Source organism: Symsagittifera roscoffensis, chromosome 1 (genome assembly GCF_963678635.1).
Source record: "Symsagittifera roscoffensis chromosome 1, txSymRosc1.1, whole genome shotgun sequence".
NCBI classification, from domain to species: Eukaryota; Metazoa; Xenacoelomorpha; order Acoela; family Convolutidae; genus Symsagittifera; species Symsagittifera roscoffensis.
This window is the reverse complement of record NC_087062.1, coordinates 68,855,012-68,866,455: the sequence shown is the minus strand read 5'-3', so window position 1 is coordinate 68,866,455 and position 11,444 is coordinate 68,855,012.

The window sequence follows — 11,444 nt, the reverse complement described above, 5'->3', positions numbered from 1 at the left end:
ATACTACGACCATAATATCATCCGAACTAATCAAGACCAATTTTTAGATGAAGATCGCTTCGCTATCCCACAACTAAAAAAAAATTTCATAAAAACGTCACATGTATTCACACTTAATATTTTTGATAGAAAATATGATCACATCATTTTTGAAGCACTAAATGATATTCAAGCTTACGAAAGTTTCAAAGACAAATTTCAGTTATTTTCACTAACTTTTCACTTCCTTGCGCATACATGAACGCGATTTGCACTGTTCACACGATATTATGTTACGCACTAAACAAACTCACACATATACATACTATCGTTTCATACAAAATCATTTTGATTTGCATACCCCATCAAGACAACCACACCATCGTTTCCAGTTTCTTAACTCAAAATACACATCACCATTTTTCCCTAATTTCACTTATTGCATCAAGGATACTAACCTCCACGGCATCCTCCGCAATTATGACCCAATAACACAAATGTATATATTTTGTCCCATCACGAAGACCTTTAACGCCAAAGAATCCAGACCCTTCCTTATCCCGCATGAATTTATCCAGCCTATAGAAATACCAATATTAGAATTCATTCACAATACTAAATATAATGTCAAAAAATATAACCTCATTCAAAACACACCTTACGAGTTTGCAGTAGGCACCGAAGAACTAAAAACCATTAAAGCACTTCAATTGCTTTGGCCACTGCTCCAAACTAAAAACATCATTCGCATACTAGCCAAATTACTAACAACATCAGATATGATACACGACATCTTCCCCCACGGCTTTTTCCCAGACGATTAACAGGTAAGTATGATTTAAAATACTCTTCGCTAATAAATTTAAATTAGTACTAACCATTCTTTATTCATGTTTCTTTTACATTTTTAGTCTTCATACCACGATCATCTGCAAAAACAGAAAAGAAAAATAAAAATATAAACTTGTTAAAATTCTTCTAAACTTCATTAATATATTGCACAAAATAATATAATAAAATTCATACCAAATGTAATAAATTAATATATAAATTATTTCCCCATGAAGCAGTAAAATTGAATACGATGAAAATTTATAACTTTAAAATTTCCCACAAAAAACGCAGTAAAATTGAAATTCTCTGTAATAAATTGATAAAATGAAAATGCAGTACTAACCTTTTGATATTTTGATTCAATCGCACAGGAATTCTATTCAAACTCGCACAGCTCGCCCACGAAGAATTGTTTAAATAATGATTTTAAGTTTCAAGTTTTCACACTCAACAACTCTAACACACGATAACAAGTTTCAAATTTTCCTTTAACCCGGTTGGAAAGGAATTATATAATACACCAAACTAACCAACGCAGCTTACTAAACACCACAAATCATAAAATAACAGCATGACTAAGAAAAGAAAACCAACGGTACCCAAACCGGATTAACCCAGTTTAAAACTGGATAATTTATTCTTTTGAAGACTATTATAAAGTCTAAGAAAGAAATAATAAAACACAAAAAAGTCGCAAGACAAACCCATACCAAAAAAAAACAATTTGATTTTTGAAAAAAGGACACAACCAAAGAAACATAAGAAAGACCAACATAAACCAACATAAAACGTTATCACAGAAACAGCACAAAATCATACTCCCACTCCTGGCCTAACCCACCAGAGAGGACGTCCTGAGCATGCTCTATAGCCGGCCTAAACCACCGCGCTACATCCACGCTTTGTGACCACACTTCTATTTTTAATAAGAGGTACTCAAGGGTGAGTAACTCTTCAAAATAACCGAACTAAAACAAAATGCTTTTGTGAAAACAACTAACTAAATTCATGATTAAAAAACCGAACTAATATAATTTTATAAAATGTAAATCATACCTTGCAGTATATAGATCAACACACAACAACAAAGACGAACATCCAAAGACAAAATGATCCCATCAAACTCGAACAAAGAATGGCTAATCACAACCGATATGCCGTCCACAATCACAACTCAAAGGATTTAGAGTACGACTTGACTTCGCAGAAAAGGACTTCATTGAACTAGACAAATGATCACCTCGATGTTCAAGTATACGTGCAGATCCGAGTCACTAGGCATCCCTTCCACACACGATCTCCACGCCATTCCCAGACGAGGTTGAACACAAAACAAGTTCTCTACATAATACAAAAAAAACCGTCAATGCAAACCATTTTGAAATCAGATTGATTTCATTGAGAAACACAGTCGTTGTCACAAAACGACACAACGATTGATGTCCCTAACTCCAGCGTCCTGGAACTTCTCTAACAAGAGGAACCGGACAAGAATACGATGTTCGCCAATTACCAACGTTCATCATCCATCCTTTGAATTGCAGAAAGATAATTCTAGAAAACTCTTTAAAACCCGGATGGGTGGAACCTGATCTAAACTACATTTTATGATTGGATAAATTGGATATTTTACCACTGTAAAGTATTTAATATTAACCAATCATAATCCATCTAACTAACAACCCACTTATTTGTAAGTGCTGAAATTACTTGTAATTTCAGCACCAGAGAGATTTGAATTTAACTTAGAAATTAGTTGCCTCTCCAAGAGAACTTCAGCAGCCGCAATAAACCAGTATACCCTAGATCTATTGAGCCTAGCAGAGACTAGTTAAACACCCTGAGACTAGAAAGTATAAGAGTAAGATTAGGATCGGTATTAGACTAAGAAGTTGCACGAATCTATCCGGCCGAAAATAAGATAGCGTGACGAGCAGACGGTGTACCCTATCCGAAATTACTCTATGAGTTAACCATATCGGTTCTAACTCAATAAGTTTGATGGGTGCTTAGATAATTAGATTTAAATACTGGGATAGAATTGGTATCTCCTGACTTTCTTTTAAAAGTTCACCTCACTTCACATTACAAAAAATCAGTTCGCAATCTCAACAATTAACAAGATTAACGGAGTTCTATAGGTGGGAAACCACTTGCAAAAGAAGACATTTGAGAACTGAATAAATAAATAATTTTCATTGAAATTTCGTTGGACGCTATTAGCGTATGAAACATCACTCATCTCGAGAAAATACAATCTTCGGATGAAAAGCTTAAAGCATATTACACACAAAACATTTGTTTTTTTGCAATTAATCTCAAATACAACATTGACACAGTTTGATTTTGTTTTTCAAACCACTCTTGCTCAGAATTCTGCAGAAGCAGTTGCGTTTTGCGTTTCCGTGGAACTTTCAAAAAACATTTTAAACTAGTTTAGTTTATGGAGTATGGGTAAGCTACATGTAAGCTTGTCTTCAATCTTACTAAGAGTGTCTTCGAGGATGAATTGAACTAAAATAACGAGCTTATTTTCTTCTCATCTAGTTCTACTTCAAAAAAAATCTTAATAAGTGCTGAAATAAGAATTTGAACTACTACTTTTAGACACAAAAAATGTCACAGATCTATCAGTATCTACTTAAGGAGTACTGAATTTGTATCAAATTACCAATCTCCCCGATTTTGTTCACCGTCACTACACAAATGACCATTGGCGTGAAATCAACTGAGAGAGAGGTCGAAAGTGTTATAGAAAAAGGAACACAACTGAACATGTTCGGGCACATACTAAAACGTTCCAATGAGAACTACACATCAAGGATGGATTACTTTTCAACGACAACATTTTTGCAGTACCAGTTGTCATTCCTTCGCCCATCGTGGACCTCTTTCACGAGACAAATCCGGGACAATTTGAGATGAAGGCGTTAGCAGAAATCATTTGGTCGCCTCACTTATACAGGGAGATTTACCTCGACGGGAGAAATTTCTCGGAATGCATAGTAGCTGGTTGTAATAATTAGAGTAACCTGCAGTGCAATAATAATTCAAAAACTATCAGAAAACAAAGTTGCGATTGAACAAAAGGTTTTGGAATTTGCGAAATTCCTCTCGGCAAAGCTGTTGAACAACACTTCGGCACATTCCATTTTGATTTCATAAACCAACAAGACTGCTCCTATCAGGGCGAAGCCCTGATGTTCCGACTGCCTTTTAAGGTTTATGGAGCAGTAATAACAATAAAAAATTAAATGAAATAAAACAAAATGTACAATTTTTTTTCTCTAAAATTTGAATTTTTTTAATAAAAATTATCCCCCCACACGCCATATAAAGAACAACAGGATAAATTTCGCTCCTTGTAACAAATCAATTATGGCCAATAAGCTTCTTTCAACCAATTTGGAACGATTTCTAAGACGGAATAGCTCTCCGCTTACGCGTTAATAAGCGAAATATATCGCGCGTTAATTGTCCCAAATTGGCCAAAATGGCAATCTTTAAACCCCCATAACTTTACGAAAAATGATTCCAGGTAAAATATATCCTTTCAAATTTGAGCTCAGGACAACAAGACTTTTCGAATGATATAAAAAAATTCCGTCAAAAACGGCTAGTTAAAAAGTCGAAATTTGTCTGAAGAAAAAAAACCCACCCCGAGCACAAATATTCCGTTACTTTCATATCGAAAGTCGGAACAATTACTGATTTCGAAAATCCTCTCTGCATCATTGTTGAACAAAACTTTGACACAATCCGTTTTACTTTCATTGACCAGTTGATGTCATTTTCGCTGATTTCCAAATTTACTTCAATGTAAAATGGCGGACATTCAAATCAATGAAGGGGGGGAAGAACGTTCGATTTACTCAGTGAAAGCAAAATTGCTCGATGTTGCCTAACGAGCCAAAGTCTTTTTTAGTTCCGGCAATTAAAAAACCCATTAAAAACCAACCATCAATTGAGTGAACACCTTTCATGAAACATTTAGTTGGAATGCCTGTTTTTGGTTCGGAAAATTTGGCCTCATGCGCAATTAGTTTAGACAAAAGTAAGTCATTTATGTCAAACAAAAGAGAACAAGACTGGGCGGAAGTTGATCAAGAAGAAGAAGAATACCTTAACGAAAGCTCACAAAAACAAAAAAAAGAAACGAGAGAGATTCGACGGACAAAGCACTTGCAGTGTCAAACCCTTTAACAAAAGGAGGTTACTGGTACAGTGAAACGGCTAATCGAAAAGAAAGAAAAATGTACTTCAGACCTTTCCTAGGCAAAATTTAAACCATAAAACTTTATAGCACACGCAGGGGAGGGTTCTCATGCTTGAAGGACCGAATCCTTGAAAAATTTTAACCAATCAAAATCCCTAAGCGTTTCTATTGGCTAAATGTCTTTCTCACAAAATCTAAGTCAATATTAACAGAAAATGTATTAAATCAGTGGAAAATAATCAAAAATATTACTAATTGAGAGTTACAACCGCAATACTATTGAGATAATCATCAATATTAATGAGGTCAAAATCATCAGCTTTTTTCAGTCTTAAAAAGATTTATCTTCTTACTTTAAGATTTTCGCGATTTACTTGGAGATTTCGAATACTCAATTCTGATTGGCTGAAAATAAGCTAAATTTAATTTCAAGCATTCGGTCCTTCAAGCATGAGGGACGCCACCGTTTTAACCCACTTGAACGGGGAAGGTTCTGATGCTTGAAGGACCGAATGCTTGAAACATTTCAACCAATCAAAATCGCTAATCGTTCTTATTGGCTAAATGCCTCTCCCACAAAATTGAAGTCAATGTTAACAAAAAATGTTTTGATCAGTAGAAAATAATCAAAAATATTACAAATTGCGGGTAACAACCGCAATATTATTCAGATAAATATCAAGAGTTATCAGTTCAAGTTCATAAGAGTTTCTCAGTCTTCGAATTTTGGCGTTCAACTGACGCCACTTAAAATTTTGGGCCGGAGGCTTTTTGCCCTTTTCGATCCGGCCAAAAACTAAACGCATTGTATTTCTTGGATTTTCAAATAGTAAATTATTTTCCACAATGACGGTCTGCTCCTGGCTATTTCACGATTCCAGCTTGAATGCCAGCTTTTGCAAAAATTGGTTGTTCGTAAATTGTAGGGTCTATTATAAACATTCCATATTTCAATCTTCATTTGAAGAATGGTTTTGGAAATTTGTGTTTTTTTTTGTAAACTTGAGTGAATCCCAAGATTTGAAGTTTTCGGTAAATCGCTTGGGTGTAATAAAAGTAGCAGCCATTATGAATAGCGTATAATAAGACATTACTAATTGCAGCAATAAAACCGAGTTCGAAATCGGAAAGTATGGTTTCAGGATAAAAAAAATCCTAAAAACTTTTGAAAGTATTTTCCTGTAATTTTTGGAGGATATATTCGTACTGATTTTGTTGTTTGCCTTTCAATAGAGCCCAGCACACTGGTATTTTTCTCTCGCCAATCACTGCAAAAATGCGTAAATTTGGTCGTAAGGCCTTGGGGCCGTTTTAAACGTTCCGTCGCATAAAATTGTGTCAGTTTTCAGCAGACATTCGAGAGATTTCTCAATTCGAGGGATGCTCTTCCAGTAATTGCAGAAACGTGGAAGCACCAAAGTTCTACAATGAAAGACTTTTTTTGATAGAGGCTCATTGACAGTTAGGATGGTCATAAATACAGATAAAGAGCCAAAATGCTTGTTTGTCGATGAGATCAAACTGAGCAAAATGACAGAGAAAACTATTCTCCCTCAAACTTCTTGCTTTCTTAGAAATCCTTCCGACCACAAATCGTCTTTCGATTTTTTTTTTGATTTTTTTGTTTTTTAGTCTTTTTTCTGCAAAAGCTGTTTAACCATTTGTTTATTTTGCTAAAAGTGTCCAGAATGTCTGAGCTATAGTTTTTGTTATTACGCTTTTATCACGCCATGCCAAAAACGACCCTTTTTTGAAAACAAAGTTCTACTTTTTGAAGACGATGGTCGGAACCTTCTGCACTACTTGCACAAAAAGCGGCCATCCTTGTTTTTATTGAGTTTTTTTGGCATCGGAATCCCATCCATTTTCAACTTAGAATTAGATTACTTTTTCCAAATTTATTGACCGACATTTTTTCCCAACTTTTACAATACCGATCTGTTAACAATCCCTGTAGATATCTGTATGAATTGTCAGTAGCCTGTAAATTTTAAAAGCATAAGCTTTCTTATGAGTATATGTATATGTTTCTTATTGTTTCCGAGGTGACTGTAACAGGTTTCAGTTTTTTTTTTACAGTTTTCTGTTAGTGATAGGGCAAAATCCATTTTTTTTGGAAAACTGCATAAACGTACACAAATACGGTTGTTTAAGTTTTCTTTGATATTGCAAACAGCTTTTTAAAATGTTTATTCTCATTTTTCTGAAGAAATCGTATAATTAAAACGACGTGTCTTCCTAAATCGAGCAAATACCATCATTTTTTTCCGATTACAACCATATTTCAAATGATTGAATGTAATTTTTTGCACTAATGTTTCAAATATTACCCTTTATTTTGAAATATCCAATTTTGTTTCAGTTATTGCATTAAGTGTTCGAAGTAATGCACTTTCTCCTCAAAAATTTCAAAAGTGTTTTAGTTGATGAACTTGTTTTGCAAGTAAAGCTCTAATGTTCGAAATATTGCAATAGTGATTCAATTACTCCACTTGTTTCCCAAATTGAACAATTTTTTCGAATTTTGCACTGGTGAACCAAACTTTGAAGCACTGTTTCAACTACTGCTATCAGGTTCAAATAAAAATCTAGTGTTTTGAATATTGCAGCTTTTTTTCAAAAAATCAACTTTTTTTCGAATATTGCTACTGTCTTACAAATTTTGCACTAATAAGAAAAAGTTTTGTGTTTCAAGAGTTTTATACTAGTGTTTCATTTATTGCGCCTGTCTTTCAAATGAAACACTATGCATTTGAAACAAATGAAACACTTGTCTTTCAAATGAAACACTTGTTTTTTCAAATATTGCACTAGCATTTTAAGTATTCCAAAAAATTTTCAAATAATCCACTTGTAAATCAAACATTGGACAAGTGTTTCAATTTTGCACTGATTTTTCAAATAATGCAGTATTAAATCAATTTTTGAGGTAATATTTCAGTTTTTGCTCTACTGCTTCCATTGTTGCACAAGCAGTTTAAATAATTCACTAGTGCTTCAAATATTGCCCTAGTGTTTCAAATACTTCCCTAGTATTTCAAACATTTGCAATAGTGTTTCAAATTTTGCAATTGTTTTTCAAACGTTGCACTAGTCCTTGAAGTTTTGAATTTATCTGTTTTTTTTTTAATTTTCTCTTAAGATTCATATGTTCCGATATTAAAGAAGCGTTTCAATTACTGCTGTCGTTTTTCACGTTTTGCACTTGTCTTTTAAATATTGCACTAGTGTTTTGAATTATGCTTTATTAATTCCAATATTGCATTACTGCTTCTGATCATGCAGTAGTTTTTTTTTAAATTTTTGCACTATTGTTTCAGATTTTGCCATATTACTTTAAATATTGCATCAGTGTTCCTTGTAATGCATTATTTTTTGGAATAGTTCTTTATTGTTACAAATAGTGCTTATTGTTTCGAAAAATGCACTAGTTACTCAAACATTGTGCAGTTCAAATATTGCAGTTGTGTTTCAAAAAATGCACTGCTGATTGAAATTGCTTTGGGTTTTCGAATTTTGCACTAACTGTTCAATTACTTCACTTATGTTTCATAGTGCAGTAGAACTTGAGAGATTGAACTTGCTCTGATTTTTCAATTATTGCAGCAATGTTAAAAATATTGCACTATTGTTTCAAATATTGCACTAATGTTTCAATTTGATGCAAATTTCTTTCAAACACTGCAAGAGTATTTTGAAATTTTACTTGTTTTGAAGTATTGCAAAGGAATTCAAATTTTGCAAAAGTGTTTCAAATATCCTGCTTGTAATTTAATTATTGCACAAGTGTTTCAACTTTGCACTTTTTTCATTTATTGCACGGGTAAAAATTATTTGCAGAATTGTTTCAAATTTTTCTCTCCGGTTCAATAATTGCACTAGTTACTCAAATATTGAGCGAAGGTTTCAAAAATTGTTTTTTTCTGTTTTAAAAACTGCTCTAGTTTTCTCTTAATCTTTCTACAAAAAATTAATAATTGCTCTGGTGTTTCAATTTTTGTATTAGCATTTTCATTATTGCACAAGTTTTTAGAATTTTGCAGTAGTGTTTCAAAAATTGCAATATAGTTTGGAATCTTGCAATTAATTTTCAAATACTCACTATTATTTTGATGTTTCATTAATTTTTCAAAAAATGATCTTTTCTTTCGTAAAGGCACTAGTTCTTCAATTATCTCAGTTATTTTCCAATCGTTGCTCTGCTGTTTCAAATATTGCACTTTTTTGCACTGGTGTTTCAAATATTGCACTTGTTTTTCAAAAATTGCACTTGTGTTTTAAAAATCGCACATGTTTTCTTAATTATTGGACTAGTGTTTTAAATTTTGCGGTGTGTTTTAACTATTGCACTTAAGTTTTGAAAATTGCACTGGTTTGTGAAATAGTTTTTCGTTTTTCAAAACTTGCACTAGCGTTTCATGTTATCCAAGAGGTTTTCAAATAATCTACTTGTAAATGAACCATTGCACTAGTATTTCAATTTTGCACTTGTTTTTCAAATAATGCACTTGAGGTTCAAAAATTGCAAAAGTGTTTTAAGAACTTCTCTAATTTCTCGCCTTTTTCTCTAGTATTTCCAATACTTTACTTATGTTTCTATTATTGCGCTAGTGCTGCTCCATTGTTGCAGTAGTATTTTTTAAATTTTGCACTAGTGACTCACATATTGAGTTAAGATTTCGTAAACTGCTTTTCTGTTTTAAAAACTGCTCTAGTTTTCTTTCAATTTTTCTACTAAATTTAAAATTACTCTAGTGTTTCAATTTTGTATTAGTATTTCCATTATTGCAAAAATGCTTCAAATTATGCAGTAGTGTTTCAAAATTTGCACTAGTGTTTTTTGAAATACTGCACTAATCTATCGATATTTCATTCTTTTTTTAAATATTGATCTTTTCTTTCCTACATGAAATGACAATAATTCTTCAAATCATGCAGTTGTATTTCAAACGTTGCAGTGGTGTTTCAATATTGCACGTTTTTGCTCTGGTGTCAAATGTTGCACTTGTCGTTTAAAAATTGCACTAAAATTTTATAATTTGCATGTTTTTTAAATATGCTACTACTGTTTCAATTAAAGCACTTGTTTTTTAAAACATGACTAGTTTTTCATATAGTGCACACGTTTTATAAATCATGCAATAATTTTTCAAAAATTTATATAGCTCTCAAATAAAGCTTTAGTGTTTCATTTATTGCACTTGTCTCTCGTTTATTGCACAAGGGTTTTGCAGCTAGATTTTGCAAAAAAAGTTTCAGTTGTTGCAGCTGAGTCTAAAAAAATGCACTAAATTGTAAAATATTTTTCTCGTTTTTCAAATATTGCACTAGTAAATCAATTTTGCAGCAGTAAATCAAAATTTGCTCTGAGTTATATATATTGCACCAGTCGTTGAAAAAATCTGAACTAGTATTTTTCAAATTGCTCTAATATCTCGATAATTGCATTAGTATTTTCAATATTGCATTAAAGTTTCCAATATTGCACTAGTTTTTAAATACTGAACTGGTGTTTCAAGTTTTACACTAGGGTTTCAAATAATTGCAGAACCGTTTCATTTATTGCATTTGTCTTTTAAATGTGGCACTTGCCTTGTAAATTTAGCATCAGTAGAGTTAGCATTCGCAATTTAGATTTGCAAAATTTGCATTACTGTTTGAAAAGATGCACTGGTGTTTCAAATATTGCACTTACTTTTTGAATGTTGCTGGAGTATTTCAATTATTGCACTAGCGTTTCAATTATCGCACGAGTGTTTCAAACATTGCACTTTTTTCGAAATTTTCACTTGTCTATTGAACTAATAGTGCACTTGTCCTTTGCGCTAGTGTTTCAAATATTGCGCTTGTCTCTTCAAAAGTTGCACTAAGAATTCAAACAATTTAGTTGTCTTTCAAATATTACAAAAAGAAATCAAATTTTCCACATATGTTTCAAAATTTGCTTTCAGTTTCATTTATTGCGTTAGAGATTGTATCATTCTCAAAAAAATTGCACTGTTTTCTGTAAAATTGATGCTCTTTTCATTGTTTTGCTTAACTGTTTTGATTATTATTCATGTAAATCCATTTGTTCTCTAGTGTTCCGATTGTTGCACGTTGTTTCGAATACTGCACAAAGGATCAATTACTACAGTAGCAACAATATTGGTGCACTACTTTTTCGATTTTTGGACAGGTATTTCAATTATTGCACATTTTTACTTTTCACACTAGTCTTTCAAATAATGCTTTAGTGTTCCAAATTTTGCCTTTATGTTTAAATATTTCGCAATCGACAAATATATATCTGAATTTTCAAACATTGCGTTATCGCCTCAACTAGTGCTTGCGATAGTAGTTCAAATGTTGCACTATTGCCTCACGTTTTGGGCCAGTTTTTCAAATATAGCGCCGAAAAACACTGCACGCAAAT